The sequence below is a fragment of the Tachypleus tridentatus genome, chromosome 7 (assembly GCF_004210375.1).
Source record: "Tachypleus tridentatus isolate NWPU-2018 chromosome 7, ASM421037v1, whole genome shotgun sequence".
NCBI classification, from domain to species: Eukaryota; Metazoa; Arthropoda; class Merostomata; order Xiphosura; family Limulidae; genus Tachypleus; species Tachypleus tridentatus.
Window position 1 is genome coordinate 149,195,132 of NC_134831.1, and position 17,266 is coordinate 149,212,397.

Genomic DNA, 17,266 nt, shown 5'->3' on the forward strand with positions numbered 1-17,266 from the left:
AGAATTTCAGGCTCTTCAGTCTTTCAGAAAATACAAACAAAACGCGAAAGGTTCAGTTGAACGAAGATTTGGTTGGTTTAAATCACCAGAGAAAAGCACAAACAATCCAAGTTAGATAGTGTTCTTGGGTTTTCTACAACTGCTGTCGCTAACAATTAGTTTACATTACAAGTATTCTATGTTGCGAAACGGCGTCGTTATAGAAATGTCGTGGCACCAATATATTTGTATTACCTTTAAATACATAATGCGTCGTTTGCGGCACTGTGCATTTTCATTCACTCTACGAATTTTCGCAATGTATAATAGGCTGCAGTGGCCACGGATGGTTCTGAATATTATATATTATGATAAATAAGTGAAAGACAATCTGATATGAAACTTCCATTTGAATGCGATAACAGTGCTGCCTGTTACAAATGTTATAACAAACAGATGTATCATTCTGATTGTATGTTCTTGAAACTCGCACAAAGCTACTTGAGGGCTACCTGTGCTAGCCGACCCTAATTTAGCAGTGTAAGACTAGAGGGAAGGCAGCTAGTCATCACCAGTCACCGCCAACTCTTGACCTACTGTTTTACCAACGAATAGTGTGATTGACAGTCACATTATAACGCCCCCACGGCTTAAAGGGCGAGCATGTTTGGCGCAACGGGGATGCGAACCCGCGACCCTCAGATTACGAGTCGCACGCCTTAACGCGCTTGGCCATGCCGAGCCATTCTGATTGTCAACATCATTTAAGTTACATTGAACGCACTTGTGTATCTTGAAGAAGAGGATGATGCGTATCGTTTACTCAAGTAAAGATTGTGAAGCCTCTCATCTCTCAACGTTCACACTACTGTGCAGGTGCACCTCCACTTGTTTCCCAGTTCATTAGCACTTTTTGTATCCACCTCTGTCTTTACAGTTGGCAGAGCCTGTTGTATACCGCTATCCCACGCATCCAAGCTTTATAAACCCTCAAACATATTGTAAACAGAAACTGTATAATTTGTCTTACGTCAAACAGGGCCTGTACAGAACTATGACAACATTACTTTTTCTACAGCAAAACACAGGAAAGTTTTAGGAGTTTGCATGAGAATAAAATAAGCCTGGTATACGTTACACCAACTTGATGTTTAGATACACTGAACTACGCTAGTCTGACGTTGTTATATTAAACGCCAGATACTTTCTTAATTTCAAGGCCACCAAAATCTACACGAAATGCAATCTGTATTCTGAAGTTCAAGCTTACATCTCTGATTTAAACACAAGTTACTGTTTTAATTGTTTATCTGTTTACTAAAAATTGTAATTTGATATACTTACTATATCAGATTTTTATCTCCCCACCTAGTAAGTTGCTGCACAATAACTGTTTTTTTATGCTTTAAATCTGTTGATGGTATGATGTTTTAGAATATAGGTATTTGAGTGGTTTATGATATTATATGATATGGGTATTTGAGTGGTTTATGATATTATATGATATGGGTATTTGAGTGGTTTATGAGATTGTATGATATGCATATTTGAATGGCTTATGTATGATATTGCATGATATGCGTATTTGAGTGGTTTATGATATTGTATGATATGGGTATTGAGTGGTTTATGAGATTGTATGATATGCGTATTTGAGTGGTTTATAATTTTATTTTCTCTGATTTTTTTATCTTCAAAACATAATTTTGATGAAGTTGATTTAGAAATATCTTGCTGTCTATTTTTTGTTTTATTTTCCCCTGTACTCTTAAAATACATTTAGAAAGCTTTTGTTTTATCTGCTGATTACGTTGGAATATATCAAGCAGTAGGAACAGATGTAATTTTGTCGTATTTCAAAGACATGAAATATTTACCACAGACTTATTTAGACAATGTTCTTACTATCATAATTATTTATAAATACATGAAAATCAAGTTGTAAAAATATCAATTCGAAATTTACATATTGCATAAAATTATTTACACTATATGAACCTTGGATTTCACCAAATTTATTTTACTTTGTTATAACTCCACTTGAAAATAATGTTGATGGACTTTTAATGCTGTCAAAGAGAAAAAATAGACGTGAAAGAAAAAATCGTTTCATATATTTTCGTGTTGGTATTTGCACTCTGTTCTCGCATTAGGTCTATCAATTATCTTCTTCAACAAATAGTCTCTTTCAACGTATAAAATGGATGAAACCTATTTCATAGGTGTTTGTCTATCTAGTCCAGCCAATATTTGTGTGACTAACCAAACATGATTCAAGAAGAATCTTCTCGTATCGATCGCTTCACAAATTGCAAAAAAAATATTGAAATCCAGTTTTGGATGCTGTTTAATATGATTAGCATTCAATAAGTTCCGTGTAGAACAGAAAATAAATTGCTGTTACAATAATCATCACTGTTGTTAACTAAGTAAGATTGAGCTACCTGTTCAGTGTAGAGGATATTACTAGTTACCAAAGCAAACAATAAATAACATATTTAAACAACTTGACTCAAAATAATAGAGGCTATTCTTAGAACAGGTTTATTGTGTTCACCAAATGTTTTCAAAGAGTACAGGAAGACATATTTTATGGAAATGCTTAACCCCTTATTTTATTGCATCTGCTTATTAATTGGCAACATAAGTCACACTTAACTTACTTTTTTATTACTATATGTAATTGCAAGTTTTATCTTACACTTAACTTATACTTACATTAAGAAACTTTAAAGTATTCCTTACAGCATAAAGCAGTTTATATCACGTAATCACTACAATGTGCGTTTGTTAAAAAATCTTAATTTTCGTCCTGCACCTAAATATCAATAACATATTTAGTTATAAGAGTACTAAACTTTTGAATTTCTCTTTTAGAAACAATCACATTAAAAAATATCACATTTGTATTAAAGAGATACATAATTGCAAATAGAATGTAATTATAAAGAATTGTCATTTTGAAGAGTATTGAACTTTGAATATTCAGCTGTTTTAGAGTTCTGCGTAGTATTACTTGTGTACAAGAATAACAACAAGAACTATTTTTCTGGACCTTGCATGGCCAGGTGGTTAAAGTTCGAATCCCCTGAAAATTTAGCATACACTAAAGTACAAGATAAATAGAAATGTTGGGAATTAAAAATTCTGCAAATAAGGATTGTAAAAAAAGCAAGGAAATACAGCTGGAGAGACTGTAGACATTAATTACTTGAACTACAAACTTCTATTTTGTCTTTATGCTGTTATCTAATATTACGTTTGGTAGAGTCAAAAACAGGGGTCCCAGCATGGCCAGGTGGGTTAAGGCGTTCGACTCGTAATCCGAGGGTTGCGGGTTCGAATTCCCATCATACCAAACATTCCCACCCTTTCAGTCGTGGGGGCGTTATAATGTTACGGTCAATCCTACTATTTGTTGGTAAAAGAGTAACCGAAGAGTTGGCGGTGGGTGGTGATGAGTAGCTGCTTTCCCTCTAGTCTTACACTGCTAAATTAGGGACGGCGAGTGCATATAGCCCTCGTGTAGCTTGGCACGAAATTTAAAACCAACCAACCATTTTTCTGGCGCTCAGGGATAAATAAAGCTACTATACTCTCAAATCGTAGCAGTAGACTTTATGCAAACAAAACTATATTTTTGGACCAAATTCTACCGATTTTCTAAGGAAAAAATGCATTTAAGTGCATGCTGTCGTCAACTGGTAACGAACCGAACTCAGAATGACCTAATTAACCAAAGAGAGATAAACATTTGTCACATCAGTTAGTTTGACAAATTAATCTTACTACACAAAATATTTACTTAAAATCTAAAATCCGTGCAACAGTTGGTTAAAATACATAAACAATCATACGACCAGGAGAGAACATTACACATGTAAAACATTATGAAGTAACCTTTTTTTTCTACTAATGTTTGAACCGTGATAAGTAGATGAAAGGTAAAAGTTTGTTAATACATTAGTGAATATAGATGTCTAGAGAAGCCACAAATTAATTTAAAATGTTTACTGTGAAATTTAATATAATGCAAAAGCGATAACTTGACTTGTTTGTGGCCTCAGCAGAAATGAAATTATCTTTTTGGTTTGTTTTGAATAGAAAATAGCGTTGATCAATTCTGATTGTTCACTATAAAAACACTATCACTTACCGTCATAAACTACTCCGGGAACTAATCCTTGGTTGATGTCCAGAAATGGATGGCTTAGAGTAATGTCCAAGGTTCCTTCTTTGGCCCGTTCTGCGTTACTTTGTAGAACTTTGGATACGTTTTCACATTCTAAACTTGTCAAAATTCCTTCTACCTTCTTGCTAGATAAGTTCAACTTTTGTTCTTTTGACTGCTTTCAGGAGGCCTTCCATCAGCGGTCCACATCATAGCCCACAGCAGAACGATGAACATTCCCACAACCTGCAAATAATAGTAGTATGGCAAAGCAGGACAAGCAGACAGTCGACAAGAACGTTGTTTGGATGAAAACATTGAAAGAGTTGTTTGTTGTCGGTTACTGTTTAGCTTTCGTTGGCAGTTCAGATGTAACACTAAGTATCAGGTGGTTATCATCACATTGGGCTGCAAAACTGGCATGTGATAAAATATTTGGCAAACAGGGACAGGAACGACGACTATCTGTAACATTATGATCTGGTAAGTTTAAAAAAAAAATCCCAGCTTTATCACTTCTTATGTAAATAACACTAACTTTAATGGTATCCATAACGATTCAATATTGTAATCATAATTTGAGAGATTAAAAACATTCCATTTTCTCTTCCTATAAATTAAAGTGTTTTCTAATAACATTGCGTTTTCAAGACGTAATCATTACTTATCAACAACCTTTAGAACAAAATATTTGTATAAGTAATTTTGTTTTTGTACATTCTGCGTTTCCTAAATTTGACTTCAACAGGACTAATAAAAAATATCAATCGATTCTGTTTAAAACTAAATAAACCCAAAAATCGAATATTTGGATAGAGCTTGGTAGAAAATACTTCTCCAGTATGAGTAAGTGCATACCGTTATTATTACAATTTTTTGTATTAATGGCAAACTTACTAAATTTCAAATAATGACCAGAGGGAAGGTAACCAGTCAGCAGCACACATTACCCATCTTTAACATTAATAAATTAACTGTCATTCGTATAATCCATCCACAACTTAAGTGGGGAAATATTTGATGGTGTAACATTAATTCACACCCGCTTCACCAATTATTAAATCAAGAATTGTATCACAGAGCCAATCCAGACTCCGGACTTTGGATCACGTGTATATTCTAAGAGTGAGTATTCTATAAATAACCCTTTATAAAGACTTGCGATAAGATTATATATAGAAAAACGACAAAATTGAAATTTTGTGCCATCTTGGTTTATAAAAGGAAAATTAGACAAAGATGGCTTCCAAAATGTTTCAAGTAAAATTAACTAATAAAATCTTAGCTAAAGTAAATTTCTACATTTTATTAACTCCTGAGATTGGGAGCCAGTCATACAGAGATTAGTAGCTGTTTTGGTCAACAAAATATTCAACACAAGATAAAAACAACGATATTGCTTTTCAACAATAATTTAATATTAGAGTTTTTGTGATCATCGGTTTATCTCTTGTAGGGAAATGTTTATTTGAAAATGAGTTCGTCCTATTTGAGTTAAGATTTTAGTGAAAATTTATTACCTTTATAAAATAATTTACCGAAAGCAAATTTATTTTCAGTACTGAACTACTAGACATACATTAAGAGAATGTCTGAAAATTATGTTTACCCTAGCTTAGCTTGTCATGTTTACCCTAACTTCACTTGCAAGTTTCAGGCTGGAAGGTGTATTGTTTGCATGAAATGTAAACGTTGTAAATGCAGTCATAACGAGGTTCCTGTTGAAGTTAAGGCAATCAGGAAAGAGAGAGTGTCCGAAAACATTAGAATACAATTAAAATAAGACAAGAAAACTGGGAACAAAATAAACATCGAAAATAAGATACTTTGTTTTCTTATTGTAATCACTTTTATTGTTTTAGATTATTTACTGAATGGCATTCTTGGACATGGTTAATCAAATCTCAACAAAAGAAATTCGTAAGAAAAAATTAACAGTATTCACTTTTGTTTGCATCAAAGTGTCCTAGATGTTTAAACATCATAGAAATTGTTCGTAATTTGCAAATTAAGATCAAAAGTAGCCTAGCTCTTGCAATCTACTTCATCAATACCAACACATATTCTGGAGAGTTTCATTGTGTTTTTCGAAGCAAAAGAAATTCACTATCAAGCACCAACGTCTCCTGTAGATGTCCTCCAGTGGCATAGCGGTATGTATGTGAACTCACACCGTCAGAAACTGGTTTCGATATCCGTGGTGGCCAAAGCACAGATATCCTATTGTGTAGCTTTGTGCTTACTTCTAAATAAACAAATAAACTCATGTAGATAATTCTATAAACTTTGTAATATAATATATACTGCCAACTAGGACAGTACCGTAAACAGAAGACCTATGTGCAATAACGTATTGTATAAACTTTTAGGAAAATATCAATTATATTCCTAAGTAGTATTTTGTAAGCTCTCTTTTGTCATTGAACTAATTTTACAAGAATTTGGTGGGAAAATCTTAAAGAAATTAAACACTGTAGAGTTTTGGATTAAAATGATGCATTGCTCATTAAAAAACTAGGTTTAGCTTGAATGCCAAATCGTTCTTAATAAGTTTTCACTTTAATTCAACTAAGGTAAGGATTATATCTTCTATATTTTCACTAACGCGATCAGTGTCTACTGCTGGTAACAGGAAGCCAATAAGGTTATCTGTCCAAGCAACCATGGACTTTTGTATTTCAGGTTTTTTTGTCTCAGCTAACACTTAGCTGAGTTTTTGTTTTTAGATTGTCTGTCGAAGCTACCATGGACTTTCGTGTGTCAGGTTGTCTGTCCAAGTTACTATGAGTTATCCTATTATCATGTTGTTTGTCCAAGTTACCATTGTTTATTGTTTGTTTTTCATCGTCCCATGCACTCGACATTAAATGTTTGCTGACATGTTCGAGAAACAACTTTAAATCTGAACAAAAACTGTAAAAATAATAACTGAATATGTAGATTGTCGAACGTTGTCTAGATGAAGTTTTGTATATCTTGGAAACTAGAAATACATTTAAAACTACAGTAACAATTGAAATAAGTCTCATCGATTATTTAATTTAACTGGTGTTCGTTGAAGATCGAGAAATTCTATAAAACTAATATCTCTAGGAAATCATTATCACATGTTATCGTACTGCTTAGATAATAGAAACAAAAGAACAAAAATACATCTTTACATATCGAAAATTGTCAAATGGCACGCAAAGATGTCGTTTAACGTATTAAATTACTGCTTAAATATTCGGTCAAGTTTCAATATCAGAGGCAATCTAAAAATATTCAAATAACATTTTAGTCATGTTTATCACTTAATACTGCTTTAACAGTATGCTTTAGTATTAACGAACAAAGAATAGATTCAATTCATAAATCTTTTTTGCAGAATTTTATGATTGAACTGACAAAAAAAAATCCAGAAACAATAGACAGTCTGTATAAATTGTCATCCACTAAATTATACTCCAAAGAGACAAACAAATAGTTTATTTCATACATAAATAAAGGCTAGCTGAGAACAAGTACAGCATTACTGATGACAAAATACAAGCCTAGATTTCCTACACGCTAGTTTTTAAGAGCGTAAAATTTTGTTCTAAATATTCAAATGAATAAATGACCATGAAGATGCAAGTCCAATTGTTAGTGTGGACTATTTAATTATGTCAATATTCAGAAGTGATTTAGATGTCAATGCTGGCATGTAAATTACTTCGCTTCTAGTAATTTGGCTGGAAATTAACGGAAATGTGAACATTATGTTTCCTGATAATTATGAATGTTTAACTTGAGAAAATTACTTAAAATAGCAGCTGGGATCTATAGATTAGTCAATGTAATAGCTTTCTAAATTTATGTTATAATAAAGAAAACAAATATCTAGATTTTAATGACTATTTATGGGCTTGATATATGGTTTATATTTTCCCCTTTACTTGTTCTTTATTTTCAATGCCTTTAAAAACGTATATAGCTGTAAAAGAACAAAGTAAGCAATGACTGAAAGTCTATTTTCTATTTTATACATGCCTTTATTATGAACCAATCACGTAACAATTTATTTTAAGTGTAATAAATGCTCTAATAATGAATATATACAGCAGATAATTGTGTACCTTATACTGAAACGATTTTAGAGTCTCTCCATGTCGTTAAAGTCTAAATCACCATGTTCGGTCATGCTCTGTCTCACGACCACAATTTCTGGCAGCAGGCTTACAGCGTAGTTTCTATTACGAAAGTATTATTCGTAAGAATGCAATGTCCAAAGTACATTACACATCCCTGCATGCTTTCCATAACTCGTATAATATATAAAGACGACGGTTTCCCAGTACTTGGTTCAACAGTCCGATCTCACAGAAATCAATAGATGCTACGTTTGGCGGTTTGACCAGTATGTCTTCGTATGTAATGGCATAAATAACACTTTTATTCTCAAACTACTGGAGGAATGCGACGGTTAAACGGAAGATATGACTGGAAGCCTTAACATGGTGAACCAATGTCTTATTAACCTTGTTTTCCGAAGGAGATACTTCTTGAATATATCACGTACTATTACATAGGGCAGTAGATGGATTTTACCACTAAACATTTGCTTACTGTGGTTGCAACATGACTTGTTGCCAAAGTTCATCCACCCATATACTTATACCTTATACCTTTGTTTTAAGACATCATTAATTACAAGACATATCCTAGTTTTAGATATTCTATATTCATGATCAAATCACATTTTTATGATATCAGTGAATGAATAGAAATGTATTTTACATACCCTTCACAAATAAGTTAATTTTTTGGTGGCAACATACTACCAACGAAGAAACAAACAGTGTCAAAATGTAGTTCTAAGACATTCCGTTCCAACACGACTTTATATCGGCTGTTATTAACACATAACAGCTTGTTTCAATATTCATATTTGATTTAATATAACTTACTCAACCATGTATTGTTGATGCACAGTGACTCTAACAATAGTTGTTTTTTTATTTGGATGTGGAATAATCTCGCATTACTAGAACAGTTCTAAAACGTTAAGGTAGTAACATGCAACTGCAGGCGACATATTTATACTTATATATTTGATTTATGCTGATTCTACAACTTTTCTGCGTGTAGTGTTGTCACGGATAGAATTATATGGATAAATATATATATATATATTAAAGCTCTTTCCGAGAAGAGATATTCTTATACAAAAATATCAAAGAGGGGTAAAGCTCAGATAACACTCATTTCAAATATAATTTTTTATAGTACAGTAAACAACTTCGTCAAACAAAGATTGGCATACCAGCATGAAAATGTAAATTCACCTAAACAACATCATAACCCACTCAAGACTGGCAATTTTATGCAGGTAAGTCCTTCAGCGACCAACATACATCCAAACGGTGACTGCTAACACGTTGCACATAACCCAATCAACTCTATACTAGACCTAAACTTCTCAAGAACTTCAACTCTTCTCGGACAATGGAAGAAACTTTTAAGTTGTTTTTTTTTGCTTCTCTTCCACCAAATGAGGAAGTTTTAGTTAGGAAGTGAAGCATACAAAACTGGCTCAACATTTTCTTCAGTTGTCCTAAGAAATCTGAAGGATTTTCAAAGTTTAGGCATTGTTCAGATTCTTTCGTCAAGTATGTTCAGTATGTGCATAGGGTTATTCATGAAGACCTGCCGTCGTAAAGAAGGGTAAGGTCCTTAAGTTCACGAGCTACAGATTACAAAACTATACGAGAAACTTCTTGTATGTATGAGGTGGAGGTTGATTGCAATATTGAACGAAACTTGGGTGATTGCAACAAGAAATTAGTGATATGCTATTGGACCACAGGGCGATAAGGACTTTCCAGTATGAAATGGGGTGGTAGGTTTCTCATACAATAGAAAATTTAAAATTCACCAACTTAAGAGCAAAGCTAAAGTGCACTCTAGGTACTGTCAGAATAACGTGTTACCACAGATAATGACAAAAAATTCTTGAAGATATGGTTACATCGTGATAGATTATCAATTGTTTCTAAGAACCATATGTTAGACGTGCTTCATGCGATCTATTTGTTTACGATATTCATGAAGTTACCCGTCTACATATCAATACATTTCTGTACGTTTGGTTTGCTTAAACGCGGTACTGAAAGCTGACATTCACATGTGCATGTGTATTTAAGAGTTTGTCAAGACTTATAAAGACGTGTGGTTCTTCAGTCAATCTATCTGTTCTTTAAAGAACTTTTTATGATAGAAATTTCGGTGTTAGGGAAGTGTTTTATCATGTCCATCAGTATAACACTGTCAACAGCAGACAAAGCAGATCCAAGTATATCACGGATCCCAAAAAATCGTACAGAATAAAGTGTGGTTATTTCTCAGTACATAGCATAGAAAGGTTATACTAGAAAGTTCCTAAGATCGGAACTGGTTTATAAATTACCTTCGAACAATAGCTATTATACATAAAGTAAATATAACTCATAAATATATACATATACCTATTATTTAACAAATTGTTATTTGTTGCTTAGAACAAACACAATGGGCTATCTGTACTCTGCCTACCATGTGGATCAAAACCGAATTTTACTATTATAAGCCAAAAGGCTTGAAATCTTCAAACTATTTAGTGGGTGGGGCAAAATATTAAATAGGAACTAAAGTTTACATCATTCAAGACTTCACTAATTCAATCTTAGCTTCTTAATTATATTGAAACTTTCTCACAAATCAAAATAATCGAGAAGAATACAAAATAAAATAGACGATTATACCAGTTAAATTTAAATGCTTTTTTTTCGAAAACGTAATGTAGACACCTAGGAAAGACAAACATTTAAACATATGAAAATATTCTGCTGTTTGGTTATTCCTTTATAAAATTTTCTTTGAACGCTGCTTACATAGAACAATTAATCTTACTTGATCATGATGCCATATAAGGAAAACACATAGTAACTATTGAAAATACGACAAGTGCTGTGTTTCAGAAGAGATGTTGTTCATCTTCATGCATCCTGGTTCTAAATTCTGGCCAGGCACTTGATGCTCTTTTATACCATTGACTGGCATTAGCCAAATAAAGCGACCCTTGCCATAAGCTCAGTGGGATGTTTAAAACATTTCTATGATAACCATTACTGTTTTCATTTCATTATTTATAATTGTATGGAACTAAAGTACAGAACAACAAACTGCCCAGACAAATGTTAAAAGAACGTCTGTTGCGTTTTTAAAGCATTCGTTTTACGTTCCCCGATAGAGGGAGTTATATTCCTGCTCAACTGCACAGGTGTACGGAACCTCGCTCTACGTAAGTTTTATAATATATGGTTTTCCTCACCTGAAATCATGTTACATACAGGTACGCCTCTCTCGAGGGCTAAGGTATCGATCTTTATTCTGGAGTCTCTGTATGTTCCTGTGCACAATTCTAGTCAAATTCAGCTTAGGGTTAATTTCTTATTTACTCTGTTTCTATGCTTTGACAGTATTGCTTGTTTTTTCATTGGTTATCTACATTAATTTTAGTTAGAAACTTCACACGCTGATACACTTTATAATGAGATGGTAATAAACGTATTTAAGGACAGAAAGAAATAAAGAATGACACAAAACTGAAAATTTAATAGAGAAATAAATTCCAGCATTTTTGTTCCAGATTAGATTCATGACACTTTAAACAAAGGTTAAAATAATTTTAATCTTCGCATTAGTCGTTTTCAATAAAACTCAACAACTGCTTCGATAACGAATTTAAGGTTAAAAAAAGAAAAAACTTAATACTTTGTGTATTACTTTGTAATACATGATATGATAATTTGATATGTATTGTATTTTATACCATTAGTCTTAAAATTTCTTTAAAGTTAATATCAGAAATATATTTATGTATCGTTTTAACTATGAAGATTATGTGTTAGATTCTGCTTTTCAATTTTTCCGAAGCTTCTGTTTATTTTGGTTTTAATACTTGGATTTTGCATACTTTCTACGATATGAGGAATAAAAAAATGCACTTTTATTATCAAGAGGTCCGCTAATATTCTACTTTTTAAATAGTATTTTTTTTCAAAATAAAACCCTTCCTTATGCTGAATTTTGTTGTAATAATATACACTTAAACAGTTGGAAATCCATAGCTAATGTAATACGTAACACGATAAAAGTTTCATAGCATCAAAAAATATTAATATATATATTACATGCTTATTTTTGTTCCCCCCCCCCAAAGGTAGCATTTTATAATCAATTTTATATAAACTCGAAATGTACAAGTACCTTCAATGAGGAAAGAAAGGCGGAAGACTTTCGAAACGTCGTCCTCTAAACTTGTGTCTCTACAACAGGCAGTTGCCGTCCATTCTACAAAGTTTCATCGTGAATAATCTGCTTAAATAATCTATTAAAGAATATCTTTAATGAAAATTATTGCAAACTGATACATGGAAAAAGACGTTTGACTACAATTAAAATGATAAATACAATGTAGAAGGAAGAAACAATTCAATAAATTTGGAAAAAATTATAAACCAATAATGCCACCTCATTTCATCTGAAATGATGGTTATTTGTTTGCCACACGATTGAATCGAATTGCTCATATACTCATTCCACTAGAACTTATAGAAGACTTGATAAGATACCTCACATTCTTAAGTTGGATACAAAGAAAAAATGAAAAGAGTAAAACTGTAATTAAAGCTATCCAAAATAATAATTATTTTCCATTATTAATCAAAAATTTGAATCAAAGTATATTGATCTAATAAATTAGAAATACTAACCACATTATTTAAAGTAATTAAATAGTAAATGAAAAGGATAATAACTTAGTTTTTCTAATATTTCTATTAAGTGTAATCTTATTTTATTTGCGCATAACCACAATAGAATTGACAAACACAAAAAATTATATTTACATAAAAAAAGAAACTATACGGATTTAAAACTATTTAAAATTTGTGAGAGCTGGCGCGTTTAAGCATTTTAAATGATTTTGTAAATGAAACTACAAAAAATACATAACATTATTCGCGATATAGAACATACAACACTATGTAACAAAATTTTTACTTCTTCTTGTTCTTGGGCAGAAAGTGTTATTTTCCAATTCCTTATGCCTAAAGTAAATAGAAAAGACCTATTTTTCTCTTCAAACTTTGCTTTGGTGACCTGTGTAATGGAATTTTCAAATTTATCCATTTTCCAAGACATTCCAGGTAGATTTAGTGCTGAGTAGCTGATAGATAATTTTTTTGAACTTACCAGAATTTTCAAGAACTTTCTAGGATGTTGTAGAAGAGGAGGTAGACGTTAAAGTTCCATATTACAATTTCAAAGGTACAGCTGGTGAGAAAAACCCACACTACCCCAACCAAAGAGACCTCAATGACTTGATCAGAGATCTTGGTCTAACAAAGTCGAATTCCGAGCTTTTGACATCTAGGCTCAAGGGATGGGATTTGTTAGATGAAAGTGTGCAAGTCGTAAGTCACAAGAAGCGTCACAGACATTTTTCATGCATCTTCACTCATCAAAATGGGCTCTTCTTCTGCCACAATGTATCCGGTCTGTGCGAGGTGATTGGAATTGCTTGTAACCCGAACGAGTGGCACCTCTTCATTGATAGCTCATCCAGAAGCCTCAAAGCTGTGCTGTTCCATAACGGGAATAAGTATTCGTCTTTTCCCCTGGCTCATTCGGTGCACCTCAAAGAGGAATACAGCGTCAAGATCTTGCTATAAGCCTTAAAGTATGATGAGTATGGCTAGGAGGTTATCGGAAACTTCAAAATGGTGGCATTCCTGATGGGTCTCGAAGGAGGCTTTACCAAGTTTCCGTGTTCTCTTTGCCTTTGGGTCAGCAGGAACAACGTAGCGCACTACAACTGGAAGCACTGGCCATAACGGACCGAGTTCTCTGTGGGGAGGCACAATGCCAAGCGCGAGGTAACAGTGGACCTCCAGAAGGTGTTGTTCCCACCACTGCACATAAAATTGGGTCTTATGAAACAATTTGTCACAGCTCTTGATAAGGAGTCTGCAGCCTTCAAGTACCTTCGAGACTTATTCCCTAAGTTGTCTGAGGCAAAAGTCAAGACTGGTGTCTTCGTTGGACCACAAATAAAGAAGATCCTCGAGTGCACAGAATTCCCCAAGAAGCTCAGTAGGAATGAAAAAGAAGCTTGGAGCAGCTTTGTTGCAGTAGTTCGGGTCTTCTTGGGCAATCGCAAGACCGAAGTCATTTTGAATGGGAATAAATGTGGGGATGTCCTAACTTTTTCCTCATTTGGAATATGCATTTTTTTAAAATTACATTTACAGAAGATCTTGGAAAGTCTTTTTTTCAGTTTTAATTGTTTAGTTATTATCGTATAACCTCTCAGTATTGTTAAAATTGAGATTAAATATCTATATATCCAAAATTGTTACAAGAATACACAGGCTTTCATAGGGTGTCCTAACTTTTTCACATGACTGTAAGTCCACTTTCCAACGATTTCAGTGCACAGTTTTTGTCTTCTGAAATAATAATTATATTGTTGCTTTATTTACTTGTGAACTGTTTATATATCCATTCAAGTAAAACTTATAGGAGACTTGTTAAATTACTTCACAGTTATAAGTGGGTTACAAAGAAGAAATGAAATGTTACATGGCTTCTTCAACATGGTAATATACAATATAGAATTCTATCTATATCATACATTTACTGCTCACCTACAGGCTTGAATTCGTTATTAAACAGTTAGATAAGTTTTGAAATTTATTAGCATTCTTTAAATATTTTTACGAAACAAAAAGAAATATTTGAACAACATTTAGTTTCTTCATCTGGTAATTGCAATTCACATTTACAATTACTCATTTTTTTCAACTCATTTCAAAGTGGTTGCTAGTTTAGCACTCATATTTCATTTTTGGAAAAAAATTCTTACCTAAATATAATTAAAGCACTTTATACGATAATTGAATAAAATTCGCATCAATAACTTCTAGAACAAATCAATGAAAAATATTTTTATGGAGAGACTCATCCCAAGCTATGCACAATAATTTCATCTTTTTTTTAACAATTGTTTTTTATTATATACTTTTATTTGTTTGTGGTTGTTGTTTAAATGCAGAACTAAACAATAGGCTATCCACGCCATGCTCAGATCAGGGAATCGAATCCAGGATTTTAACGTTCTAAGCCCACATGTAACCGCTGACCCATCGGAGAGCTGATTCATAATCTTTAAACTTTTACATACAATAATTTACAATAGTTTTCTTTACAAGCTATAAGACTTATATTTGCACTCTATAATACCTTCACTTAACGTAAGAGATCATGTTTAATATTTCGAGAAGCCAATCGCTCATCCAGACAAAAAAGAAAAAAAAAAAGAAGATGTTGCATTTTTGATAGATTGTTTTAGACAAAGTATTCATGATGAGTGCGCTGAAATTGGCAGAAATTGCCTGTTGTAGAAAAAAACACAAGTGTAGAGGACAACGTTTCAAAAGTCCAATATCCTTCGTTTTCAGAAGAAAGACTTTAGAAACGATGTCCTCTAAACTTGTTTTTCCTACAACAGGTAGTTACCGCCCATTCCAGTGTACTCAAGAAATTGCCATCATAAATTTACAAATATATTGTGTAAGGCTTTAACTGCACTCTTTATCTTTTGGAATATTATGGACTGGAATCAGTATGGATAAAATATTAAATATTCAAGTGAAGGATATATATTAGCTCTCTCAAGAGTTCCCCTATCATGTAGTATTTACATTATATTTAAGAATGAAACTTTTACCGCCATCTTGGGTTTGGATGTCTTTGCTGATAGTTTTTTTCACACATATGATCAAAATGAATCCATTCTTGCAAAGAGATTTTTTTTTATTTAGATAGAAAGAAAACCTTCAGACTCAAATTACTGGTAAATTACAATTTCTAAATAAGGTGAAAGATGATGTGCATAATTCACATTGTAATATGCAAAGCAACAGGAGATCACTGCACAGATATAAAAGAAGTGTGATTTCCAATTCCCTTTTCTAGTTCCTCAGAAGAGTCCTAGTGTGACTTCTACCATATTCTTGCAAGACATCTGGATAATATATAAACTATCATTATAATTACAAAGGTAGTTAAGATATTAGTTGAAGAGATTTGAGGTATTAGAATAAATTGGTTTGATCATAACATCTTCAAAGTTGTTTTTACAGAGATTGGTATATAAAATGCAAAGGTCATGAAATATATTGTTAGTAATATGCTTCTTATCTTCTTGTTTTCTTTCCTGCCACAGCGAGAAAAAAAGCATGAACTCATGTAACCTTACAGATTATATATATTGCCATCTAAAACTCCAGATTTTGACCCTTCATTGGTAAGATAAAGTTCAATGCAGAGTTTTCAATTCAGTGCTTTGAATCCACTTTCCAATTAGAGATGAAAGTACAAAATATATGAAAAACACCAAGTCTGGAAATAATTTGTTTGAATCTTTCAATATCCGGGAAAGTGCACGAGTAAAGCTTCAACCATTCTTTTATTTCAGAATAACATGAATGGAGATGAGAGAAACTTTGAGGTCCATTAACAGGACTATTGCACTTAGTCTGTGAGATCTACCATCGTCGGAAAGGGATTCCTCCAGTCTGTCACTTTTATCCTACGCTAAAGTAAATGTAACATAAAAATGGGTGTCTTCTGTAATGAGACAATATAATTAGACACCGAGACCATTTTGTAGGCACAAAAAGGTGCCAAATTCCTCAGTATTGAATACTCTACAGCAGGAACAGCTTTATTACTCGTATTAGATCAGCATTGTTTGTTAGGGAATTAACATCACAGATAAAATCTTGACAAAAGGAATCGATTAGATTTTGACACCTTGCAATGAATTTGACCTTTAGTTTTTTTTCCTTTGCTTGTTAGAAAAGGGAAAACTCATTTGTAAAGAAAGAAGACCAGGCATGATAATAGCACTCTCTTTTAGTTCGTACATCTTAAGAACCACCTTATGTATTTTCAAACTTTCTTTATTTTACAGAACAGTTGTAACAATAACATCTTATAGATCAGTGGACACCTTTTCTAAAGTCTGAATCTAAAGTATGTCAAGATTCA

The 17,266-nt window shown here is 32.8% G+C and overlaps 1 protein-coding gene across 1 annotated transcript in view; it reads right to left on the reverse strand.

The window, feature by feature from the left end:
• Nucleotides 1-11,271, reverse strand: part of LOC143257834 (uncharacterized) — a 62,280-nt gene extending 51,009 nt beyond the window's left edge. Inside the window, exons 1-2 of the mRNA XM_076516865.1 lie at nucleotides 11,060-11,271; nucleotides 4,136-4,615 (exon numbers count right to left, since the gene is read on the reverse strand). The gene's annotated coding sequence lies outside the window, so the exon portion shown is untranslated. The remainder of the gene's footprint in view (nucleotides 1-4,135; nucleotides 4,616-11,059) is intronic.
• Nucleotides 11,272-17,266: the final 5,995 nt, after the last annotated feature.